General features: G+C 38.4%; 1 protein-coding gene across 1 annotated transcript in view; it reads left to right on the plus strand.

The window, feature by feature from the left end:
• LRRC8B (leucine rich repeat containing 8 VRAC subunit B) overlaps window positions 1–27,948 on the plus strand; it is an 84,382-nt gene that overhangs the window by 23,954 nt on the left and 32,480 nt on the right. Inside the window, 1 exon segment of the mRNA XM_033225520.1 lies at window positions 26,160–26,214. The gene's annotated coding sequence lies outside the window, so the exon portion shown is untranslated.

Here is a 27,948-nt window from a genome sequence, read left to right on the forward strand (position 1 = left end):
GCTGTGTTTGTGAGGAGCTTATTCTTTCATGGACTGCTGTTCTCTAACAGCAGAGAGAGTTCCCATCACTTTTGGTGTTGTCATCACTGTGAACGTAGAAAGTAGACCAGGTAGAATTATTTCTGTTTTTATCAATTAAAAAGCTGACTTTCTGAGGGACTGCATAACTTGGCTAAAGTTAAGGCAGATGGTAGGCAGATAAGAGTTCAGTCTCCTCCATCTTTTTCCTGACTTCTACTGTACCATGTGCCTGAAGTAGCCACCTTCACACATTCTTTGGAACAGAAAGTATTGACTATACCAAGAATCAAATTTTCCTGATAATTTTTGTAACCGCCCTCTTGATGTAATCTACAAATTATATTATTTAAATGAATAATTCACGGATTAAAAAATTTCAATGTGCTATATGGCTTTTACCTTTAAAAGTTGTAAAATCCTGGGAGCATTTGAAACTTAAATGCAAACCCAAGGCTACTCTCATGTACCAAAAATATGGAACTAGACAGAGATCTCCTGGCCTTGAACATGTCTTGCTTGGTTGAACATGACATCTTGGTTATTACTTATTTCTTGAACCTGCACCTACCTTTAGCTAAGGGACTAGAGAAGAGTATCATCTGCTAGGGCAAGCTTTTGAGCTCTCTGGCTCAGTTCTCACAGTGGCTCAGTCTCCTAAGAGTTTCAGAGTCTTCAAAGTGTTTCCTCTACCTGCCCCGCAGCATCTGAAGCACTTACTATGATTATAATAAAATAACAGATGATTTGTTTAATCTTTGTCTATGTCACCAGACTATAAATTCCATGAGGTAGAGATAGCACCTGTTTGAGGACATCACTGGTTTTGTCTATTTTGTTGCTTCTCCAGTGCCATTTACCACGTAACAGCCACTAAATATTTACTGAATGAGTGAGTGAATGAATGAATGAATGATTCATGTTTAGCCTGTTGTTCCTTCCATTGAGCTAAGCTACTTTTTATTTTTCTCAGAGATCGCTTTGAAGAATAGTCATATGAATGCTCATTTTAGTATTATGAATTTACTAGTCGTGCATGTTTAGATAAGTCACATAACTGTCTCAGTTGTCTTATCTGTAAAGTGGAGAAAATCTCATGGGGTTTTTGAGAGTTTTAAATAACTTATTTAAGCACTTATAAAAATACTTAACATAAAGCTATCATCATGAGTATTGGCATCCGTTATTGTTATAATATACAAGCATATTCAGCTACTTCAACCTCACATCAGCTACTTCTTAGGGCTTATGTGTCCTCACACTAGACTTGTTTTGTCTTATGTACTGGGGGGAGCTATTAAGGCAAGCTCTACCTGATTTATCTTTTGTAAGTTGTCAGTTCCGTTAACTAGACTTAAATTTACTTTTTTCTGGTAATTTTTAAAGTAGAGTCAAATTACTTAATGCTGAAAAATTAGGCTTGCATAGTTGTTGATCTAATAAAAGCACTATTGACAAAATAGAAAAAATTATAGCTTTCTCAGGACAAGATCACAAAAGCCTCTACATTTTTGTTATAGCCTGAAACTTTTAGTCTTCACATTTTCTGAAATTCAACCTTATTCGGTAGACAAGTAAAAGAAAACTGTGGTCCTTTTTTAATGGATTTTTGATGGATATTTTGAGACATGTAGACTATAACCTTGAAAAGTCTTTTATGCTAATTGGTCATCATGGGTAACAACACTCAAAGTATTCAAAGTAACATAAGTCTAAGGTATAAATTCATGTTTTATTTGTTAGGAGTCTTAGAACTTCTTTGATTCTTTTTCTGTTGTGCATGAAGGTAACAAAAACCAGTGAGTGGTAGTTTTCCTATTATAAAACAATCTATACAAGCGAAAATTTATTCTAATATTATCTAAGTTTTGAAAAACTGATTTATTTTTTTTTAAGATGGAGTCTTGCTCTGTCACCCAGGCTGGAGTGCAATGGCGCAATCTCAGCTCACTGCAACCTCTGCCTCCCGGGTTCAAATGATTCTCCTGCCTCAGCCTCCCAAGTAGCTGGGACAACAGACACATGCCAGCAGGCCTGGCTAATTTTTTTTTTTTTTTTAGTAGAGATGAGATTTTGCCACATGGCCAGGCTGGTCTCGAACTTCTGACCTCAGATGATCTACCCACCTTGGTTTCCCAAAGTACTGGGTTTCCCAAAGTGCCATTTTTTTCTTTTTCTTTTTTTTTGAGTTGGGGTCTTGCTCTGTCTCCCAGGCTGGAGTGCAGTGGCACTGTCACAGCTCACTCCAGCTTCGACCTCCCAGGCTCAGGCTATCTTCCTGCCTCAGCTTCCTGAGTAGCTGGGACCACAGTTGCATGCCACCAAGCCTGGCTAATGATTATTATTATTAATTATTTGTAGAGATGAAGTCTTGCTATGTTGCCCAGGCTGGTTTTGAACTCTTGGACTCAAATGATTCTCCCTCCCTGGCCTACCAAAGTGCTGAGATTATAGTCATGAGCCACTGCACCCAGATGATTTTTAAAATCCCTATAAATGTCTGTTTATGCAGAACAAGATATAAGAATACATAGTTATTTGGTGTGTGCAGTAGGGTTTCATGAGAAGGGAAGGGAAATAAAAGGAAGGAAGCTGTTGTTCAGTAGTTTACACTTTTGATTCTTATTGTTTTCCTCTCTAGTAACATCCCAGAGATGTTACACATGGTGAAGTCATATTAAAAAAAAAAATTTCTAAACAAAATGTTTCTTTCCCTAATGAGATTCTGGTTTGGGTGCTTTATTGTCAGTGTGCTGGGAATTTTGGAATGTTCTCTGTGTATTTCTATGATTTTGACCTAATAATCTCATTTGGATTTACCAGGCTCAGCAGCTGTTGTTTTTATTGACTATTGCTAAGTCTTATTAATGTCCAAAGTTGAAAAATCCTTTTCCTGTGCTGGCCTAGATTATTCAGAGTTTTATGAAATTTAAGTCGTGTCTCCAATGCCTGTGATTTTTATTTGCTTGTAAGAAACCTTATAATATCCCAGTGAGTTCTTGAGATGGGCTAAGCCTATTTGCAGATCTCTCACAGGATGCTAGTGATGTTTGCAGGATGGTTTGTAGAACAGTGCTTTCCTGATAAATCCATCTATCCTATTTTCTACTGGAGCAAGGGAAAAACCTCAATTCCATTAACTTTAAGTACTGTTTGGTGTAACATGATAGATCGTTGCAATTTGATATTAATGATTTTCCTTTGGCAAAGCAGAATGCAAAGTTGAGAAGTCAAAGACATTGAGAATGCCCTAGGAGAGCATAAACTCAAAAGTATAACCATTTTATTGGATACAATTGAAAAGTTTTATTTGAAGAGGAAATCAGATGTTAAATTTTGCCTTTTGATTTGATTTTTAATGTAATAGGAAGTTTTCTTACATAGTTGAAAACATATTGCTTTCTTTGTAATTTCTAATTTGTTTGTTTTAATTATAAGGCAGTGGTTTTTGAGGTCTAAGAAAGATACTAGTATGCTGTTACATTCCTCCCAGGGTGAGTTTTCTTGATTCTTAATCCCATCTGATCTCTGTACTGTCACATTCCCTTTTTTCCTGTTGGGAGTTTAAAATCATTCTCCTTATACATTTAGGATTCAAACCAATAGCTTTTCTTGTTGTCTAGAGATATGGTTAATGATTTCCGCATTTACAGGTAAAGATGAGCATCAACAGTGTACTTTATCAATTATAAAATCATCTTTACATAATAATCACATTTGATTCTGACAATTTAGAGAGGGAACGAGGAAGAATGACTGCAATTAATTCCTGTTCCTCAGAAAAGTCACACAGTATACCCCAAATAGCATGTAAACAGAAGGGCAGGACAAGAACCAGGCCTTTTAGCTCTGTGTCCAGTTTTCTTCCCACCCTCTCATACTGTGTCTGCACACCCTGTCCAAGACATTTACCAAGGCATTTACCAAGACATTTCCCATGTACAGAATTTGATTAATATGCTGAATAAAATTGTTGTGTCAAATTTTAATAAACTCTATGAAACCAAGTGTGTATCCTTCGGTTCTTTCCCTGTTAAACGTGAATTCTTGCACTATATGTACGGTGAGAGAGCTTTCCTGCTTTCAAGGCCAATGACAGTGAGTGTCCAACTTAAAGGTAAGAACAAGAGGACAACAATAAGACAGATGTCCCAAGGAGGCATATGACTCACAAGTTGAGTGGAAACATCGTAGGAGGCGAGGCTTGCAAGACGTGATAAGATTTGGAAAGCTGAAGAAGGGGGTGGACCGGAAAATGTTTGAGCAGAGGTGTGTAGGAAAGAATGTATGCAGTACTGAAATCATTGCAGATGAAATGATACATCCAGGATTTGCTTCAAAACACCTGGCATGGGTGTGATATGAATTGATCATTGTTGGGACTGGGTAAATGGTATATGGGGGACCCTTATAATACTATTCATACTTCTATATACATTAGAAAATTTCCATAGTAATATTTTTTAATAAAAATGGTATATGTTTTTTGGACAATAGGTTAGGCTGGCCTATCAGAATAGAGAGCATGTTCAAAGGCATAGTAGGAAAGGTTGGAAAAGCAGCCTGGCACCCAATTCGATGGTGAGAGAGGATTTGTGAATGTATGCTGTGGAGTCTCGGTGAGTGCTAATAGGCACTGGTTCATTGGTTGGACTTGAGTTCTACTTGACTGTGAGCCCAAAGTGGAGTTGCAGTCCAGTGTTGGCATCTTATCAAGGATGGCAGTAACTCCACTTTACCATCTGCTTCAGGACTGTCACATCTAATGTGCCATATTCAGTTCTGGAAGGCACATTTAAAGAGGACTGTTTGCGAACCAAGTTTCGATGGTGGGATATGTCAAGCCCAGAAGAGTAACTTCCTAGCAATCTTCTTTCTGTCAGAACACTCCATCAGCTCATGGTTGTCTACCTGGAATAGACATATTTTCCCTTCTTCCAAGTCTCCCTACTACTCCCTTTCAAACGCTTTTTCTTTTGAGAGCCAAAGAATAGGCAATAAAAAGCAAATTAATCACATTACTATGATTCCTGAGTGACATGAAGGTACATAATCACAGTGGCATCTGACTCAACCTCCTGGCAATAGACTAACAGCTGACTGAGCTATACCCAGAAAGGAGCCCTTAGTGTAGCTTTCTGAAGCAAAGTTCCTCCTCCTTCCTGCTGAAGCTGTTTCTCTATAGCTAAGTAGAAAAGACAAGAGATGTATCAGAGAAATTTGGGTAATTGGTAATAGTAAGGGATTGTTAATTATGTGTATATGATTTAGTAATGATTCTAGAGCTGACACACATAAGCTTGTGAAAACTGTTGTGTTATAGGAATTTTGCAAGCTAGTCAAACATAGTCATTAAAAACTAAATTGTACAAACTTAAAGTATCAAAAGTAAAATAAATACTCAAAACTCTCACTCCCTAATAATTTCACTATAATTTGTTGTTATCTGTGCTGTTAAGGTTATTTATGTCTAAGGTGTCTGCAGAGTAGAAGTACTATATAATGACGTATGACACATCTCTTCTCAACTCCACGTTCAGTGATGTCGTGTTGGTACTTTGAAATTGGCCATGGTGGGAATCATGGAAAATGACAAAGAACCAGGGTCCTTTTTTTTTTCTTTTTCTCAGAAAACTGGTTGCTAAATATTTACCAGCATGCCACTGGATATTATTGTGATATTGTGGTTATATCTTAAAGACTCTTTCTGTTTTAGGGATCCATACTGAAATAAGACAGAATATATCTAGAATCTGTTTCAAAATAATCCAATGAGGGTGGGTATTGTGATGTTGAATCAGAGTGGTGGGCAGATGGGTGTCATTGTACCACTCTCTCAACTTTTGTGTATGTGTAAAACTTTCCATAATAGAATGTTAAATCAGCAATTGTGGAATGTTACAATGAAAATAAATTGCCTGTACCTAGTAGACATAGATAGCAATCCAGTCTGGCACCTATCTCTCCTTCAAACTTTGATGCCAACATCCCTTTGATAAAATCATATTCTCAAATTTTTGAGCACTTATTTTGTAAATGGTTCACATAGGTCATTGATTTTAAACATCTGTTTCTCATTAAATAAAATCAAGAAACCACTATGTGCAGTTTATCATGCCCATCAGGGCAAAGGAATCCACTAGAGCCTTCCCAAGGATAGCAGAAAGCTCTCTTCATAGTGGGCGGGCGGGGAGGCGGGGGGGCATTCATTTGTTGGATTGCAATCCTGTTTGCAAAACCAGTTGTACGAATAGGGAAAAATGAATCAAGTAATTGCTCAGAAGGCTACTTGCGGCTACATGACAGCTGTGTACCCTTTAGATTTATTTTCAGTCTAGCTGATTTGAGTCATTGCCCAAAGAAGGAGTGTTGTCAAGTGAATTGTCTTTTATGCAGATGATGACAGCCTTTCTAAATATTGCCTTGCTGATATAAGGGATGTGTTTGGAATTATTGGCCTATGAATTAAACTAGCCCTAATCCAAATGATTTAAAAAGTTCTCGCTTAGGTTATATATTGATTACATTTCACAAAGAGCACAAAAGAACTATATTTTTTCTAGCATATATTTAGACATCAAATGGAAAAGTTATAGCATGAATTACTCAGAATACATCATTTTTTTCTGTTTGAAGTTTTAATTTCATTCTTAATATCAATTTGGAGTATGGTAATAGTTTTTCCTTGGATTTGATTATGCAATAATACATACAAACTAAATCAAGTTTACCAGGAAAAACATTTATGTTGAGTAATGAATGCAAGTGGTCACTATGATTATCCCATCAAACAGGGTAGTGAGGAAATTATTAGGTTTTATAATGGGGACAGAGAAGGACAATCAGAACCTTGAGGGGGAAAGTAGTCTATTCTGTCTTGTAATATTAAGTTAATGTGAGTTTCTGGTCCGTGTAGAAATACAGGCTTAGACCATTCTCTTAAGTTAATGACAAAAAAATTCAAAGCCTCGAGCAATGAAAACAACAGATGCAAACTCAGGTTTGTTTTGACCCCTCAGTTTTGTTTCACCCTGGGCTGAAACAGATGCTGCAAATAGGAATTAAGATCAGGGAAGCCAGAAGTCAGAAGAGTGTGGGTAGGAGAAAAATCATTATAACTTCTCCTCATAAGACAGAGCTGGATAGAAAAATCACCTGGAGAAACTGGGAGACTTTGTTGACACTTTGCTGCAGTTTTTCCCATGTTAATTCCTTTGTACCAGTACCCTTCAGGGCCCTGCAGAGTCCCTCCACAGCATATTCTGAGAGTTTGTTTGAGGTATATAAATATAATAGAAGTCATAGTTCGAAATTAAGTTGGAACATGAAGATTGGGGTGTGATTGCTAAGAAAAAAAGCACATATTAAGTTCCTGAAGTGAAATAATCCCAGGCTTGTGATTATTCACTCAGAAACTATTTACTGAACCCCTACTATCTGGGCTAGGCAATGGGATACCACAGTGAGCCCTGCAAATAGAAGCCCTGTGCTACCAGAGCTTACTGCTTACTGTGTGGAGAAAAGCGAAACAACATAAGTATTTAGTACATTAAACGGAGACGGATTCTGTAGGAAAAACAAAACCAGAACAATTCTTCAAAATTAAATTCCCAAAGGATAACATTTTCCAACTCTATCAAAGCTAGCAAAGAAAGGAGATTGATGTTTATAAAACGTACCATACATCACATCAGAAATTCTTTCATGTTTCTATTAACCCTGTTGATATGCTAAATATATTCACTATCTCTACAACCATTAGACAACAAATTAAAGATAAAGTAGCTTGGGAAAGGGAGCAGCTTTTTAACACTGAAGTGAAATGAAAAATATGCCCTAATGTTTTGTTAGTGAGTTGGCAGTTCATGATCAGGAAGACAGTGAGCACCTGCAATAGGGAGGCTGGAAGTTATTTTTATAAAGAATGTCTTTGATTGCTTCCAATTCTATTTATCTCCAGTTGCACAACCAAGTAGAAGTCATTTGAAGAGATGTTTTGTAGTTACGTGGATGCGGGTTTGCATATGTGGGTGTTTTCGAACATATAAACTTCATGTTTTAATGAATTCAGTCATCTTCATAAAAAACTAAATTGTCCCAATTTTAAATGGAAATATTCTGGAAGGAAGGTATTCAATGAATTCTTTTATGTGGGAGATGGACTGAGACTGCCTTGAGTTATTTATTTTAAGTAACTTTTAAAATTTTACCAAGTGCAGGTCTTTAAGTCCAACATTGGCCCGAGTCTTCGGCAAAAACAGCCTAACAAACTCATTGATATTTTTTCCTCTCCCTAGGGCTCCAGTTTGTGTTTTCAGCTGCCTACTAGACCTCACTACCTGGATGGCCCACAGGTACTGCAAACTCAGTGTTTCAATAACACACTCACTAGCCTCCTTTATCATTGACCCTGTGACCAAAGCTAGGGTAAGTCACTTGTCCTTGAGTCCTGACTCTCCTTAACATCTAATCTGCTACCAAGTCCTTCTAATGGATACCTAAGGAGCCCTAGAGTCTATGCCCATAAGCTAGTTAGCAGAGCACCTGCTTGAAAGCACTTACAAGTAATAGTAGTATTTTTGCTTCTATCTGCTCTTCTCTTCACACTCAGTTACATCTTAGTTCAAGCCTCCTTTCCTGTTTATCATCTGGACAATTGATCTATCCTGGTCTCCTCCCTATGTGTATTTGTCCTTTTTAACGAGTTGTTCATGCTGCTACCAAAGTGGCAAATTCTCACTTTTTAAATTTAAGATTTGACGCTGACTGGATTAAGTCACTCCCTTTCACAAATACCTTTTTGGGTTCAATAGAATGGTACCTGTGTCTCATTAGGTCTGCACCTAAATGGTCTTTTCATCTCACCTTCTTCAGCTTTCCCGCTAGGTTCACTTGCGAGAACAGTACTCAGTCAAACCTTAGCTATGCTAAACCTTTAATAAAGTATAAAAGATGAATTATGTTAATTATTAGCCTTGCTTTGAAATGAAAGGGCAAAGTTCACCAAATAGCTTCATGGTCTTCCACTGAATATTGGAATATTAACTAGCACTTTATAACAGAGCCTTTCACCAGGCCAACTTTACTGCTCTTCCCTTTTCCCATCTCTCTCATCAGCCAGAACCCACAGTTCTGCCTAAATTCCTTCATTCCTGGTCAGTCTCACTGATACTACCATGGTCTTCACTCTTGACTGCTTCAGCATTGAATGACTGCAGTAGGATCCTGCCTGGTTCCCTTACCTTCATTTTCCCCTGGCCCCCGATCCTGCCCCATTGTATCTCTCATGCCTCACCAGATTAATTTTCCTAAAACATTGCTTGCATTCTGTTTTAGAATCTATAATTGTTCTCTTTTGTAAGTCAATTCAAGCCATACGCTCATATTCTGGAATCTCCAACCATAAATGTCCTCACTGCCTCATTTATTTGTGAAGTCGTCTCCCTCTGGCCATGAAGATCCTCTGCAGCCTCAATGCTCTTCCTCAGGCAACACCCTTCTGCTCTGTCCCTCCCCACTGCCCCACTGGAGATCTTTTTCCTGCCCCAGCCCCTGCATATCCCTAACAGCTCAGAGATACCTTATCTATATTGCCTTCTCCATTCCCTGAGCTATACCTGTTCACCTTATGGGAGGAAGCTTTGGATGGTTGGAAGAGCACCATGTTTGGTGTCAGTTATGGCATCAAGCTGTTGCTCACCAGTCATGTGTCTTCAGCAGCTAATTTTTTTCTCTCTGAGCTTATATCCTTATTCTAAAGTCAAGTGTATGATTTAAATGACTATGAAAAAAAAAAGCTCCAAAAACTTTTGAGCATGATGTTCAGAGTTGTTCCACTCCACTATTTAATCCTTTATTTTTTTTCCTTTTTACCCTGTGTATAAATTTCCCATTTTCCTAACTTTATAAGTGTTTTAAGGATAGATATAAAATGAAATACACTTTCTTATCTTATTCGGACCATACCACAACAAATGCTCAATGAATTCTCCCTATCAAGAGAATTCATTGAATATAAATATAAAGGATCAGGCTCTGTGGTGAAAGTACAGTATTTGATAAAGCAAGTGAGGGAGTAACAAGAAAAGAGGGTGCCCAAAGAAAAGGGGACTGATTAGGAGACTGGCCAGCCTCAATACTTTTTGGTATATCCACAGACAAGCTCTGAATGAGACCCACTAGCTAGGCTCATCAACCTCTTAACACCATGGCAATAGAATTGACTCAGTTTCTTAAGTGTGACACCGTTCTTAAAACATAGTAGGCTCTCAAGTGTTTCTAGAGTTCACTAACCACATAATTTGCGTATTATATATATTTATACACATGCATGTACGGTGCCAATAGATTTGTCTGTCACTGCTTATTTATTCATAGTTTTTTTTTTCCTTTTAAATTTCATTCTTTTTTTTTTTTGAGACGCAGTCTCGCTCTGTCACCCAGGCTGGAGTGCAGAGTGCAGTGGCGGGATCTCGGCTCACTGCAAGCTCCGCCTCCCGGGTTCCCGCCATTCTCCTGCCTCAGCCTCCCGAGTAGCTGGGACTACAGGCGCCCGCCACCACGCCCGGCTAATTTTTTGTATTTTTAGTAGAGATGGGGTTTCACCGTGTTAGCCAGGATGGTCTTGATCTCCTGACCTCATGATCCGCCCACCTTGGCCTCCCAAAGTGCTGGGATTACAGGCGTGAGCCACCGCGCCCGGCCTTAAATTTCATTCGTATACAGAGCAGCAGTGTGTCTGCTTTGTCTGCAGAGGAGCACTAATGTTCAGATTTGCACTGTGTTTGTGCAGTGTCTAATAGGTGCTACCTGATCACTTGCTGAAGTCATAGGTAGTTCAGGAACTATCTTCTTATTTAGATTGCTAGGAAGTTTTCATAAAAATATTGTCCTATGTATAATACTAAACTTACTCAAATCCTGCTTAAAATTAAAAATAAGTATAAAGAATAATAATTAGTAAATGAGAATTTATTTTATTTTTGCATGGTGTCTTCTAGCCCCTTCTCCCACACCCGACTTCCTTGGAATAAGAGATATGGTAATGGAAACCAGAAATTGATGATCCTACTTAGTATCCATCTTAGCAGAAAAATGTAAACAGTAGTGAGTTTTGTTTGCTAACACTATCCTTGGACAATAAGAATAATCGTTAGGTACTTATAATAACTCTCACTATGTTTAGGTCACTGAGTCAGTTAAAAGCAGACTAATCAGTAAAATACATTTTCTGGTTTTAGAAAGCTTATAATTTACAGTAGATTAAAGGGAATGACAGTAAACCCAGCAAAATAATTAAGAGAAATGTGATTTACTTGTTACCTAAGAAGTAAAAGATACATTTTTCTCCAAAGTAAGTCATTAAAGATTGCAATTGTTTATACCAAAGTTGATTTACTAGCATGAAAATGATTGCTTAACCCTGTTCCCTGCATTCACCAGGCTGGCTGGGTGAGTGCTTGTTTCAGATGAGCCAGCCTGGCTACAGGAAAAGATATTTGCATAGAAGACTGGGGACATTGCCACACAACAAAATGAAGAATTATGCTTTCAAAATTCCTTTTATTACTGCCTTGATTAAATTGTTGTTTCCAAGGGAATGGATTTTCAGATGAAATTTTAATATGCTTCAGATAATTCCAATTGTGTTCTTTCATTTTACTCAGCTTTCACAATATGATCATATTTGGTTTCACTTCCTGGTTAGTGCACACAAGCCTGTTGCTGGGAAATATTTGACTAAAGTGTTTATGAGAGAAGACTATTGTTTCAAAGTAGAGGAAGGCATTTTGGTTTGATTTAGACTTGGTTCATGTAGTAATTTTTATAGAAATAAAATTTCTGACATGTAAATTGGTTAAAAACACTCTTTAAAAATAATTTAAAGGACTTATTTGGCGCTGAAATTAAGTTACCTTGTGGTAAAATCATCTCTTCTGCAGAACTGTTTGATTAGGTACCAGTTGTGCAACAAATGAAATGTTTGTCCATAATTAGAGTAATTGTAACTTGATTTTAAACAGAGGTTTGATTGCATGGTGAGTGTAATAATGGCAAATGATTTTTCCATTGATTAAGGGCCCAGTGTATTCTTAAGTTGATGGTTTGCTCTCAGTGTGTTTAACCTGGCTAGAATATATCTGGCACCCTTTTGTGTATGTTGTAAATGACTGCTCTTCTGTGTTACTTCATACAAAATCTTTGCCTATTCTAAAAGTGGTATTTTTACCATTAAGTATTTAATTCCACCAGAGTACTCAGGTATTACCTAGTCTAAAAAAGTACAGATCAAATTTATTTCTCTTTTGAAAAAGTCAGTTAAGACTTTCAGGAAAAATGTGCTTCCTTAAAATCTAATTGCTTTGTCCATTTGCATCAATTTACTGGCTAAATCTGAAAGTTTAATTTTTTAAAGCGTAACTATTTTTCTACTCAGAATTTTAATTTTGAAGTCCATCTGTGTTTTATTTCTCAAGGTACCCAGATATATACCCTAACATAAAATTAAGCTTCCTGCTGTCAATCTTGAACTCTCTCCAATGAATTCCTTCTGATGCTTTCAGATTAATTTTCTTGATATATAATAGTATGTCCCTAAATGTATTTTTCTATCATTCCCTTTCTCAGATATCACCAGTGACTTCCTACTACTTATATCAAGCCTAAATTTCTCTCTGCTTATAAAAATATTTGAATATTCTAAATGTGATATTTTTACCCCTAAAGCAATAATTTCTCAGGTGCCTGTTACGTTCTGCGCCTGAGTTATGTCTTGAAAATTTTTTAGTGTGGCATTTGAGACTCACTTAGCATTTGATCCTAATCACCTTTCCACTCTTATCCCCATCATTTCTGTCTCATAAATTCCACTCCATCTCTGTGTGTGCTCACTAATTCATTAAATTGACCTTGACTTTCTTTTGCCTTCTTTATTGGTTGTTCCATTCGTCCACATAAAATATTATGTGCCCTGTTATTAACCACCCCCTTTCACCCCTTATTCCTTCACCCCCTAACTATATAAATCTTATGCATCTTTCTTGGTCCAACTCATAAACCCTGTGCAGTGACTATTGTTCTTCTAGCATATATTACCTTAAGATGTAACTGTGTAATTCATTTGTTTGGTCTTGTACTTATGCCTTCTTTCACCAATGCATAAGCTCCTTTTGAGATTTAGGTCTGAGTGTGACACGTTTCTATTGCCTTCATCACCTGGGCCAGTTCTTTGCACCCAGCAGAAGCCTCATCATGATTGTCGAGTACACCTAGTGTCAGAGCAAGATGTAACATTTCCACTTTCTCTTGGTGCCCCATGACACAAGTTGGTGTTACACAAGACCCTCTTCATTTCTACCTTTCTTCAACTGACAGTGACTAAGTTGTTGCCTTCCTTAAATGGGTAAGAGTCTCCACACAATAAAAACAGATGGTATTATCAGATATAAATAGGTAAATACTATTTTTTGCGTGTGAGAGAAAAAAGACAGGAAAAAACTACACTTATAGCTTTCTTGGCACGATCTTTTTGCCTCTCAAATTTGGTTGCTAAGAAATAACCATAGATTCATCTGCTGTGTATAAAAGAGAAACGTAGAGACTCTGTGTGTTTTGCAGCCGATTTTGTCACTGAGCTATGACAGAGCCTCACCCTGATTTAGAAGTCATGTGTCAGACTTCCAGATGGGGAGTCTATCTTTTGTCTCCTGGAAAACCATTGAAACTCTGTTTCCAGAAGGCCCATGTTTCTCCCCTTTGCTGAGACCAAGTGAAGCTGCAGAATCCTGCTGAGTTATGAAGCCCGAAGCCAACCTAATGTGCAGGAATGATCTGTCACATTTTTTGGAATGTAGGCATTCTATGTGATTCATATTAGTTATTTGTGTGTTATTTTAGAAGAAGCTTACTCTATCACTTCAGAGTGCCCAGAGCTGCCCCAACTTATTCTGAATGCCATGGTGGAGCTAAATTCGTCTTCTCTGCTGATGAGGCTCAAATGGAGTCTTTAGTCTCTGCTAAAGGATTCAGGAAGCCTTGCATGTCACATAGAATTTGGGATGTAAATTGAGGTAAGAAGGTATGAAGATTGTAAGATACTTTGCAGTTTTTGCTTCCAAGCAAGGAGGTCTGATTAAAACTCTTGTATCTGTTAAATTAATATTTACTAGCAGCTTCTACAAGCTAAGCCCTGGGATGCAATGATAAGCATGATACATGTAGACCAGACCTCAGAGAGAAATAAACCTTTAATCAAACAATTACTTATAGGTTTGTGATAAATGTTTTGAAAGGAAGGGATAGAGAACTATAGGAGCATGTTGTGAAGTGACCTGTCATCATGTCAAGAAGATGTCCCTTAGGAAATAACTTTATTAGTCGTTGACTCAGGGCATCAATGACTTAAACAACTGCCTTGTTTTGGCCTTGAAAGCAAGCTTGACCTTTTAAGTGAACTATCTGGCACTGTTTGAAATTGCAGCAGCCAGCTGAAATAAGAGTTCGCTCTCCTTATGAGACTTTTCTTATACAGCATCATGTTATGTGTATAATAAATTCATATTTGGCCTTTGCCCCCATGTCACATCACAGAGCCCCATTCCTGATAAGAGTGTCCTTTGTTATTCATAGTGAACCCCTGTTAACCATACCTAAGTTTTGTTTTAATGTGGTAACTCATTGTAGGCACCTGGGTAGCCTCAGGATGGGGGCTGGTCACCAGAGGATCCAACCATGTGATTCCAGCATTGGAACTTTTACACCCACCATCAGCATCTGGAAAGGGGAGAGGGACTGGAGATTTTCAATCACTAATGGCCAATGTTATTTAATCAATGATGCCTACGTAATGAAGTTTTCATAAAAACCCCTAAACAATGGGGTTCAGGTAGCTTCCAGGTTGGTGAACACATCAAAGTGCTGGGAGGGTGCTGAGGTTGGAAAGAGCAGAGAAGCTCCATCCTCCCACTGCCCTCAAATACCTTGCCTTTTGCATCTCTTCCATTTGGCTGTTCCTGAGTTGTATCCTTTATAATAAATCAATAATGGTGAGTAAGGTGTTTTCCTGAGTTCTGTGAGTTATTCTAGTAAATTACCAAATTTGAAGAGAACGTTATGGGAACCCCCAAATTTATAGTCAAGTCAAACAGAAGTACAGGTAGTCTGGATTCCTGGGACTTGTGATTGAGTTTGAAGCAAGCGCAGTCTTGTAAAATGGAGCCCTTAAACCTGTGGAGTCTGATGCTAACTCTGAGTAGTTAATGTCAGAATAGGATTGAATTTTAGGACACCCAGTTGGTGTTACAGGGCGTGATATCAGAAAAAAAGACATCTCACTCTGCATTTACCCTAAATGTAAACCAGACATTCTCCCTCTCCAGCTGAAGAGCAAATGGCAACCAGTGATTTTGACTACCAGCAGCCATTAACCAAGTTACAAATGTGAAGCATTAATTTAACACCAAGGTAAAAACGGACATTTTACCTGAATCCTACATGACACAAGAGCTTGCTTTTTCAAAACAGACTGGTTTCTCTCTGAATGCGCTTGCCCAGTGTTTCATTCCCCACCCCTTCTTCCATGGAAAATAGGAGCTGGAACAGATAAGCAGTGCTGACTGACTGGAATCTTTTAAAAGAGCTTCTCTGGGCTGGGCAGTTAGGCACATACACTCCATTGGCACGGTGAGCTAGAGATTGTGCGCATTCTCTTTTTGTCTTTTTCCAAATCCCCAGTTAACAGACCTTAAGTGATCCATTATCAGTCCATTATTGCAAGGCAGATTTGGAGAATAATTTTCTACTGAGGTTGTTGTTTTGTCACAGTGAAACAAATGACTGACATTCTGTGTTTGGGCCACATAGTTCTTCTGAACCCCTGGGTCTCAATGCCTTTTTTGAAGAGTTCTTTTTGACTTCGCAATAGGACCTAAATGTGATGAAATGTCAATGTCTTTGCAACACTTGCTGTTTTGTTTCCCTGGAACCAGAGTGGCATAAATAAAGCTCACTTCCTGGGTTGTTTTGTTTCGGATACTGTCCCAAGGCCAAAAGCATCCTCTTTTTAAATCACTTTGCTAGTAAAAGCATTAGCTTTCTTTATAAGAGTTCTCTTTCGCATTTGTTTGCTACTGCAGTGATTTCAGAGTGCTTCCATGATATTTGTTTTACCGCTAATATCAATTCTTGAGCCAGTATGATTGTCTGTATTTTAAAGCTGAGGAGATGGAGGCCTGTGTTTGGTGAGTGATTTAAGCCCATGCAGATAATGGTGGAGGCAGGCCTGGGACTCAGTCCGTGTTCATTTTCCACACTGCTGCCATGGAAAACCAGCCCCTGCGTCTTACTCTCACTAGTGCGAGGAGTGGAGAAGCAAAATGATACTGTACTCAGTCAGCAGCAGACACATAAATACAATTTCCTAATTTTTATTTATGTGTTTTTTCCTGTGTTGTTTGTTCCCCTGCTAGGGCTTGGGGAACATTGAAATTAGGAAATTTGTACTTACCTAAAACAGCTCTAGAACACTTACACAGCAACAGATCAGCAAGTAGGGCAATTGCTCTAAGATGTGCAGAGTGGACTCTCACAGCAGTGACTGCTGCTGACCAGTAAGTCAAGACAACTGGGCCGGGCGCGGTGGCTCACACCTGTAATCCCAGCACTTTGGGAGGCATGAGGTCAGGAGATTGAGACCATCCTGGCTAAGACAGTGAAACCCTGTCTCTAATAAAAATACAAAAAAAATTAGCCGGGCGTTGTGGTGGGTGCCTGTAGTCCCAGCTACCTGGGAGGCTGAGGCAGGAGAATGGCATGAACCCGGGAGGCAGAGCATGCAGTGAGCTGAGATCACACCACTGCACTCCAGCCTGGGCGACAGAGCAAGACTCTGTCTCAAAAAAAAAAAAAAAATTCTGTAAAAATGCCTAGTATCTGCAAGCATAGACACCAGTGAAGTATAGATAGAAATAAAGTCAGAGGCTTTGAAAAATCCCTTGCCGTCACAGCAGGGTTCCAAACTGATTGTAATCCATGAGACAGGCAGCATGATAAAGCAAGAGGTGGCCATAGCTAACTGTGAGGCTGAGCGAGTGCCCACAGTGAGTCACAGGGCAAAGCATCCTGTTGTCATGTTCGTACTGTTCTCAGGCGATCCATGATCACTGTGATCACAGAATTAATAATCCAATCTGCCCTACATTTTGGGGTCAAACTTAGCACTCCTGGGAGGGAAACAGTAAGAGCCAATAAAACAGAAAGCAAGAGAAGCTGGAGATCACCACTCTTTCCCCTCACTTCCCAGTGGCAAGCCTCCCAACCCTCCCTGAGACATTGCTTTGTCTTTATAATAAGAAAGCAGCAAGTCAAGAGGTGACATGTTTTAGAAAGGGCTCTCTGGCTGCAGTATGGAAATGGGACTAAGGAGGGCAAAAGAAGAGGTGATTTCAGAGTCGTCCTGCCCAAAGAGGACACGGGCCCCACCCAAGAGAGTGGTAGCAAGATTGTAGAAGGAACTGGTTTAAGAGGCCATTGGATTTGAGGGAATAGAAGAAGAGAAAGTTTCTGGGTTAGGTACCTGCCTTAGTCTGTTTGTGCTGCTGTAACAAAACACCTAAAACTGGGTAATTTATAAGTAACATAAATGTATTCCTTTCCAGCTCTGGAGGCTGGAAAGTCCAAGATCAAGATACTGCAGATTTGGTTTCTGGACCATGAACATTGTATAGGAGTAGAAGAGCAACAGGAATAGAATGAGAGAACTTACCCTTCAAGCCCTTTTATAAGGCACTAAATCCTATCCTTGAGGGCAGAGTCCTCATAGCCCAACCACCGCTTAAAGGCTCCATTTCTTAATATTGTTGCACTGAGGTTTAAGCTTCAACATGAATTTTGAAGGGGACACAAACATCCAAACCATAGCAATCAATGCCTTAGCCCTTGATGTTGCTATCAACCTGAGATTCGGGGATCGAGGAAGGGCAGGTATGATATCTAGGTGTGGGAGGAAACAGTAGACGCAGTTTGGGACATGCTGCTTGAGTTGCTTCCACACATCTCGGTATATAGCCAGGAAGATGTTGGGGAGACGATTCTGCAGCTTGGGGTTAGGAAGCTGGGCTCACCATATACACAGAGATGGTGGATGAAACCTTAAGCATAATGCTCAGGATGTCACCCCCATAGCATATGTGTGAGTAGAGAGGCAACAGACCCAAGACTGAACCCCAGTGCTTAAGGGGTAAGGTAGTAGTAGAAACCTTCCGTGGTCCTAATACCTTTTTATCTTCAGTTAAAATTAGTACTTCCTGCTGGGTGTGGTGGCTCATGCCTGTAATCCCAGCACTTTGGGAGGCCGAGGTGGGACAATCGCTCATGTCCAGGAGTTTGAGACCAGCCTAAGCAACATTGTGAGACTCTGTCTCTACAAAAAAATCAAAAAATAGCTGGGTGTGGTGGCGTGTGCCTGTAATCCCAGCTACTCGGGAAGCTAAGGTGGGGTGCATTGAGCCATGACCACAACACTGCACTCAGCTAAATGACAGAGTGAGACCCTGTCTCAAAAAAAATGCATATATATATGTATACACACACACACACACATATGTACAGACATACACACACCCACACACATTTTTGTGTATATGTGAGGCAGAGTGAGTGACCATAGCAAGCCACATGGTGAAGCATCCTATTATCCTACTTATTTATAAATATATAAATAAATTTTAAAAATTAGTACTTCCATTATATACTTGGCTTGATGACCTTTTCTTGCTATAACCAATTTTTACTCTCTTTTTCAGTGAGACCAATTTATGAGTTGGCAATTATAGACATTGTACTCCCTTTCTAAGAAAACATACACCTTTGCTTTTCCTGGTGTTCTAACTTTTAAACCCCTTCTCAATCCTCACCACTCCAGAGGAGTCTTTCAGACTAGATATCCCCTAGCTCCAACCACAGTTAATAAACTCATTGCATTGTGGGAAACTGGAAGTAGAGACTCTCTCAATCACTTGCTCTCTCCAACATTACATGTAAGGAAAGTTAGGTTAAGTGAGGTGACAAAGCCAACATTATACCGTCAGTAAGATGTAAAGCAAGGAGTAGAACTTGAGTTTCCTAACACCTAGTTGGGTATTCGTTTGATCAGGTCATGCTGCCTTATAGTGTTGATCCTTCCCTGTATCTCAGTAATGGTTACTTTCCTTCATTTGAACATCTAATCACATTACTACATTCCCTTCATCCACCTAATATAGTTCTATGGAGAGGCAGAGCAGCTGTTTCTCTATTAACTCATTTGATATGGCTTTTAATATATCTATCTCATTTGGTATATCTTTTAATATGTTTGTCTCATTTGGTATGCCTTTATCCACTTGTGCTTTAGCTGAGCAGTTCGACCCCACATATCCAGAGACTATGGAAGTAACAAGGCAATCATGCAAAAATGGGTTTATTACGAAAGTCTCAGGGATACGTGGATGGATGGATGGATGGATGGATCTGTTTATTTCACATAGGCACCCAGTAAGTGTGTCTGCTATCACTAAGGCCAAGGATTGCTATTACTGTCTTATAACCACCTCCCAAAACACACACACACACACACACACACCCTCTGCATTACCACCACCCATCCTCCCACCTTCTTATCTTTTCCTTTTCCTCCCTGCCTTCACCTACCCTATTATTGCTGTCCTTGATGCCTTCTGGTGGATTGACCGCTTAACAAAAGATTAACAAGAGGATCAAATACTTTGCATATCCATTAAATTATTAGTGAATTTTGTAAACATGGGAGCTTCAATTGTTATTTTAGGGAAAAAAAGATCTCCCATATTCAGTTACCTTAATAGTTACCAGAAGATTTTTTAAATTTCTTAACTTCATATATTGCGATTTATCCTTTTTTTTTTTTTTCTTTCAGAGACTTGATCTCACTCTGTCATCCAGGCTGGAGCTCAGTGGTGTGCAGTCTCGGCTCACTGCAGCCTTGACGTCCTGAACTCAAGCAGTCCTCCTGCCTCATCCCCCTGAGTAGCTGGGAGTACAAGCAGGTGTCACTATGCCCAGCTAATTTTTAAATTTGTTGTAGAGACAGGATCTTGCCTTGTTGCCCAAGCTGGTCTCAAACTCCTGGGCTGAAGTATCTTCCCATCTTGACCTCCTAACGTGCTAGGATTACAGGCATGAGCCACCATGCCTGGCCATATTGCTATTTAGTAAAGAAGACGTAAACCTTTTCTAGACAAATTTGGGGGATCACATTCTCTCTCCCACCCAAATCAGGATGCTCTCCCACCCAAGGAAGGATGTACCCTTCCTCTGGCTATCTATCATGTCAACCTTAAGTATTTAAAACAGGCAGGCAGGATGGAGGAATTCAAGGTAACAAACAAAATTGATAATTAAATATTTAGTATTTATTGTAACCTATGAATTATGAACAAAGCAAATTCAATACATTAAAATTATATTTTTTGTGTTGGTATGTTTTCTAGTATATTGAGACCAACAGTATATTTAATTTGTGTAATCCATTTATGTTCATTTTAAAGCAATAAGAACAGTTTTCCTGTTTTACATGAGTATAGATTTTTTTGTGGAGATATACATATGTAACAAAATTTACTTTTTAAACTATTTTAAGTACTTTTTACTTTTTAAAGTATTTTAACTATTTTTAATTCTGTGGCATTGAGTTCATTTATATTGTTGTACAACCATGATTATAGATTTTAAGTCATGACCTTCTGCTTGGGTGACAGTCATATCAGACCTGTCTGCAGCATAAATCTTGATAGACATTGCATCAAAGAGTAGAGGTTACCAGCACAGGTTAACTTTTTAAAAATGTGGCATCAAGGTATATTAAAGGTTTCACAACACTTTGCCTTCCTTATGGGCCATATAGTAAATGATTAAGAACAGTTTATATTTCACAACACTTTCTAGTAATGAGTCTTGTGATATATGGTGAGAACTGGCATGGAAATCACAACTTAGGTGGAAAGCCAAACCTCCAGTATCTAATCTGCTATTTGTTTATAGGATCATACTTTAAAGGCAATCATTAAGGACTAATTTTAGATAAAGCTACTACTGTGTTAATAAATACCCACGTTTAGTGCTTACACTGTACCTGCTGCTGTGCTAAGCATTTGAATTGTAGTTGCCTCAATTAATTCTTAAAACAACTCCATTAGGTTGAAACCATTATTATGGTTATTATCCCTATTTTACAGATGAGAAAAGTGATAGCTTATCTAAGATCAAGCGGATGGTAAACAACAAAGTCAAACCTCAATCTTAACTATTCTGCTACCTTCCCTTCCAAGTCTCTCACATTTTCATCAGTTTTAGGGTAAGAACTAGGCCGAACAAAGTAACACATTGAAAACATGTGATACTCCTTTTTAAAGTCTTTCAAAAAGAAGGTCATATATGGGTAGTGTGTTTTGATTTATTTTAACCACATTTTAATCGATATGTCTGGAAGAAAAGCCATGTAAAACACTATTATTTAACTGCAGATTAAACTTGGGTTATTCATCTTGTTATTAAATTGTTGGTAAATGTTTCTTCATAAGAGGCTGTGCAAGCAGGATGTACCCTTGCTCTGGCTATCTATCATGTCGACTTTAATTATTTAATAGGCAGCCAGGATGGAGGAAGCACTTGTTGATTCTGTTTCCTAGATGGAATACTGAGCAATGAGCTAGGAAAACAAAATAGATCTCATTCTTAAATTGTCTCTTTTAGTTCTAAAAGATAGATTGTAGCTTGGAGAAAAGGAGAGAGCTGTCACATTCTATATAAAACTCCTTTTTATATAGCTCCTTGGGGAGGCTGTGTAGCAGATGGCTCTTAGTCAGCTCTGTTGTGAATGCTGGGTCTGCTTATGAACTTGAGCAAGTTTGTTTCTCGGAACCTCAACTTTTTCACCTTTAGAGTCGGCTAATACCTATCTCACCAGGTACACTGTAAATGTTACCCTTCCCCTACCATCACCCCTTTCCATTCAACAGTAATTATTGAGACTGTTAGTGTTAGTTCTTCCTGCACACCTGACTCTTACAAGAGCTCAAAGGCTGAAGCAGGAAGACATCAAATCAGATATTTGTGATTTAGTTTAATGGAAGCATAATAGAACTATCAGTATTCCCTAAATGCTAAAGAAGCATGAAGGACTAACTACTTGTTTAGGGGGACACATAGGGTAGCAGATATTTTGTGTTTAATAGTCACTTAATACTGAAAATTAAACCTTTGTGTTTTGTGGTCAGAAATTAGCTCAAGCACTAGGCTGATTTGCAATGCATAACAATTTGATTTTGTCTTTGGGTTAAGGTATGTTATAGCAGATGTAGCATTCTTTACAGTGATCCTTATCAGATGTTATTGGTTTTATGAGACTAAAGCTATCTAAGGACATGCAATATTGGCAGCTCAATCATAGCTCACAGCATTGTGGAATTATAACATTTATGAAGCACCTAATATGTGGTTGACTCTTAGGACACTAGAAAGGTCCTTGCCCTCCAGAGTTCAGGACAAGTGGGCACAGAATTGTATGATGTGCAGCATGCTTGTTTGGATGATACCTTGATAATTCCGTTGGTCCCAGTGTTGTTCTTGTTGCATTATACTTAGGTTAACTTGTGGAAAAGGGAATAATTGTGAAATCATAATTTGATAAGATATTAAGGTCATTTTGGAATGCTCTGGCATTTATCCAGTGGTCCAACACTGATTCAGAATGACTCTCAGTCATTATAATGCAGCCACTCAGGCTGAATTGACAGCAGTTTTCCATTCAAATTTGTGAAATGTCCCATTTGGTGAGTAAGTTGGCAAATATAAATTTTTCTCCTTTCTTCCTGAAGGATGAAGACTTAGTCTCTGCTTCTGAATTTCTGCCCCTGCCATGGGGTCTTGGAAATGCCTGAGTCTCTGTCCCTGTCATTTGCTTTGCCACCCTTCCATACCCACCATGTGCGTGCACCAGTGGTGTTCACAGATCTTTCTGAGAGCCAGGCCTTCTCCTCTGTACCCTTGGTTCCTAAATGGGTGGTGAAACCTGATCTGCTGTCCTTCATTTACTCAACAGTGATTTACTAAATATTCATGGCACAGAGAGAGACAAGACCGACGCAAGGGGAGTGGGCTTATCACGGATCACTCTGGGCTCTGGAGAGGCTAAGGATTTGATGCCACTTCACACTGGTATTCATTAAATATTTGTTCACAGTGTTTTTAAGTGGAGTAGTGAAGCACTGTATGGAAAAAGAGTAGCAAAAGAGCCCTCTGGGTCCTCCTTTTGCCAGTTTCTGACCCAAAGGAAATAGACTCATGATATTTTCTTCCAACCACATTCAATACCATCCTTGAGAAAATTTCGGTAGGTACTATTTTTGTTTAATCTAGTTAAGTTTCCAGAGATCTAAATGCCCCATTGATGAATCCATACGTGGTAGCTGCTATAATATCGAGGACCTTAATCTAGCCCATGAAAGAGGCATTGGGATACATCCCTGGGATACCGATAAATGAGATACTGCCTCAGCCCTCAAAGAATTGGAGGCAATAGTTTCACATATATTAATAAACACTTTAAAAGAAATATTAGTAAATGACTTCCTGGAACACAGATGAAGGAGCAACAAATTCAGCCTGTGCTGGTCTGGATGGCTCATAGAGGTGATTCCACTTGATCGAGAATGGGACAGATGATGCAGTGGGATGTTCTTTTTTTAAATCCATCTGTTGTTTATGTTTTTGAGTTTTTCAGACTGATGAAATGGGAGGCTTTAATTTTACGTAGTCGGAAGCCTTAAACTTATGCAATTGCCTGAGGCAGGGTGAATGAGTATGATATTACAGTGATTTCTGCCATAGCTCTCCTACCAGAAAAGGTCCCAGTGACTATGCCTTTAACCCAGTTGAGGTCCTTTGACCAGAGATTCTTGACATCTTGCTAGATCTTTCCTAAGATTTAACTATCCCTACAAGACAAATACGCCCAAATGGAAAGCCATGCTCACATTCCAAAATTGTATAGTAGTTCTTTGTGCACTACAAAAAAGTTTGTTTTGTCAAATCCACCATCTCTCCTAACCAGAAAGAAACAAGAACATCCAGAGTAAGATCCTTTGGGGCCTTTTGTTTTTCTATCAGAAAGCTGATTGTTGCTGTATTGTTCCTTAATTCTCAGTCACTTGGGAGCTGTTCCTTGTATGTCCTTCATTGGGAGCCTTCCTTTCGGGAGGAAGCTCTTATTTGAGAAAGAATTCTCAGTGTTATACTTATCTCCAAATCTTCCAGAATACCCTTTTATTTTTAGGTTATCTTGGAATTGACTTTTTAAGTTAAAATACACACGTCTTGTGTCCCCCCCTGGAGAGAGAATGTTTTTGAAGGGGTAGATCAGCTAGTTGTGTAACACTCATTAGCATAGCAAGCTGGCGGACGTGCTGACGCAGGCCGCCTGCCTCAGCAGCTGGGTCGGTCAGAATTGCTGTAACAATCTTTGTCCTCTTTTTATCCTGCCTATTATGGACTATTTATGCTATTCTAAGAAGCATTGTCATTTAGTATTTCACGTTTCATTCTTCCAACTTGGTACTTTTGTGTTCTGCTAAGGAGGAAGAAAGCTGATAAATTTAGTTATAGTTTCTAAAATTGGTTTGAATGATTTGGCTTTATCCTGAATAAAGAAACTCAGCTACATTTTGTTATTTACTTTACTTGACAGCAGTGGCTTCACCCTGAGATGACAAATTTTCATTACGAGAGAGCTGTCATTGAGCTCTACATTTATATCTTCTCAGCAAAATATTCCTCTGGTTTAGGTAAATGTTAAATAGGAGAGAGGAATGAAATGCATTAGTAAGTATGCTGAAACATGTTCAATTCAACTCAAAGAAATGCCGAATAAAGCAACAATAAGATCATTTTTCACATAGGAATTAGCAAATTTTTTTAATAATGATTTCTAAATCTGGTGAGGTGTTACTCATACATTGTTGACAGGAAAGAAAATTGGTATAACCTTTCTGAGAAATAATTTGATGCTGTATATCAGAGGCCTTAAAATGTTTATGCTCTTTTGACCTAATTCCTTCATTTTGGAAGTATATGCAAAACAAAATAAAAAAATCATATGAAAAGTACAGAGATGTTTACAACGTTATTAGTATTAAAAAAAAGGAAAATTGAAAATTTAGTAGAGGAATGAGTTCGTAAACTAAGACATATCCATGCATGAACTATATGCTTCCATCAAAAATGATTCTTAAAGAAACTTCATAGCAGTATCAAAAAAACCTGTGATATATAAGTGGCAAAAAAAGATCTCAGTATTGTGCCCTTGAATTTTATAATGGCCTAATTGTATAAAACCAGTAGGTCAGCAAAAATTAAAAACTGGACAAAGAAAACTATCCCAAATGTTAAGTCTTTCACTGTGTTTCCCCTTTTAAGAAGCATAGATACTTTCAATTTGTTTTTCTGTCTTATATTTTTTAAAATCAGTGGTACTCATATATAATGCTGTCTTATTCTCCATTAAAAATTCATTGTGCACTTTGGGAGGCCGAGGCAGGCGGATCACGAGGTCAGGAGATCGAGACCATCCTGGTTAACATGGCGAAACCCTGTCTCTACTAAAAGTACAAAAAATTAGCCGGGCGTGGTGGTGGGCGCCTGTAGTCCCAGCTACTCAGGAGGCTGAGGCAGGAGAATGGCATGAACCCAGGAGATGGAGCTTGCAGTGAGCCGAGATCGCGCCACTGCACTCCATCCAGCCTGGGTGACAGAGCGAGACTCCATCTCAAAAAAAAAAAACAAACAAAACAAATTCAACGTTTATGTTTTGTGCCTTGTAAGCTACTGTTGTGATGAAGTAAAATGTGTAGTTTGTGACAGTGATTTGTTTCTCTCCCTGGGTAATAGTTAACCTCTTCTTTGAGAAGTCAGAAGGTGAGCTCTTTAATGCTTTCTTTTTAAGTAAGTTATCTTTTGTATGTTTCATAAAATTATTATATGTGTTAGAAATTTTAGAACCATATCAGTGGATGAATTATCTTGCAGTCCTGTGATGCGTAAAATATAACAATATGCTTGTGATTTCTCCTTAGGAACTTTTCAAATTGAGACTAATTGCAGAGGTTCCAATTGACCAGCATTCATAGGGTAAGATTAACATCCTAAATTATAAACACATGGTAAAGATAATTACAATTAAGTTGGTAGCTTGGGGCAAATAGATACTGAATACTTAGTATGTAAAAGAGATTACTATTCTTACAGATGTTTTGAGTAAAATCTTTCCAAGGTTTTTAAACCAGTTAATAAACAGAAAATTAGATCTGTAACCTTTTAGTAAAAATGTCATCTTCCAACCTTTTGTGGATTTTGTATGCAGGAAAATATATGTGTATATGATATTCGTCATTTTTAACAGTAAAATCTAAGGAATATAATAAATGCCCATGGCAGACTTAGAGTCCATGTCTGTATTTTTCTGGTTTTTGTTTAAGGTAGAATTTTTAATACTGCCATAGATTTGGTTTGCTGTATTTCTATTAAGTAAAAGATGGCCATACTTTCTTTGAGTAGGCAAGTCAGAAATAAGCCCTATACTCTGTTGCTTCCTGCAAACATCATTCGTCTTTTGTAATTGCAGAAGATTAATCTTAAGTTAGATTGTAGCCGTGCTTTTAGCTTTGACATAATGAATGAAGAATTTGTACACTGTATAATAGCACAACTCTCTAATGTTCTGAATACAGCTTAAAAGTGTCACCCAGCTCTGAACATATAGTCTAGATGAATCAGTGGTGAAGATAAGCGGTCTGTCACCTACTACATTCTAAACACCCTTCTTTTTTACAGATGAAGGTGAAGATCCTTTGACTTCTTAGGTATATTCACATTTCCATTCTGACTCATTGAGTTAACCATAAATTTTTTTAATTTTGTAATTTCAACTTTTATTTTAGATTCGGGGATACATGATCAGGTTTGTTATAAGGGTATATTGCATGACACTGAGGTTGGGAGTAAGGATGATCCTGTCACCCAGGTAGTGAGCATAGTGTACAATAGGAAAGCTTTCAGCCCTTGCCTCTCTCCCTTCCTTTCTCCTTTTGGAGTCCCCAGTGTCTGTTGTTCCCATCTTTATATCTATGTGTACCCAATGCTTAGCTCCCACTTATAAGTGAAAAAATGTATTTAGTTTTCTGTTTCTGCTTCAGCTCACAGAGGATAATGGCCTCCAGCTTCATCCATGTTGCTGCAAAGGTCTTGATTTCCTTCTTTTTTATGGCTATGTAGTCTTCCATGGTGAACATGTACCATATTTTCTATTTTTTTCTTTATCTTTTTTTTTAATTTTTATTTTAAGTTCAGGGGTACACGTGCAAGTTTGCTACATAGATATACTTGTGTCATGGGGGTTTGTTGTGGATATTATTTTATCACCCAGGGATTAAGCTGAGTACCCATTAGTTATTTTCCCTGGTCCTCTTTCTTCTCCCACCCTCCACCCTTTGATAGGCCCCAGTATGTGATGTTCCCCTCTATGTGTCCATGTGTTCTCATCATTTAGCTCCTACTTGTAAGTAAGAACACGTGGCTTGCAGAACATTTGGTCTTCTGTTCCTGCATTAGTTTGCTAAGGATAATTGCCTCCAGCTCCATCCATATCCCTTCAAAGGACATGGTATCATTCTTTTTTATGGCTGCATAGTATTCCATGGTGTATATGAACCACATTTCCTTTATCCAGTCTATCATTGATGGGCATTTCGGTTGATTCTATGTCTCTGCTATTGTGAATAGTGCTGCAATGAATATACACACGCGTGTGTCTTTATAATAGAATGATTTATATGCTTTGGGTATGTGTCCAGTAATGGGATGGCT

Source organism: Trachypithecus francoisi, unplaced genomic scaffold (genome assembly GCF_009764315.1).
Source record: "Trachypithecus francoisi isolate TF-2019V2 unplaced genomic scaffold, Tfra_2.0 Lachesis_group12, whole genome shotgun sequence".
NCBI classification, from domain to species: Eukaryota; Metazoa; Chordata; class Mammalia; order Primates; family Cercopithecidae; genus Trachypithecus; species Trachypithecus francoisi.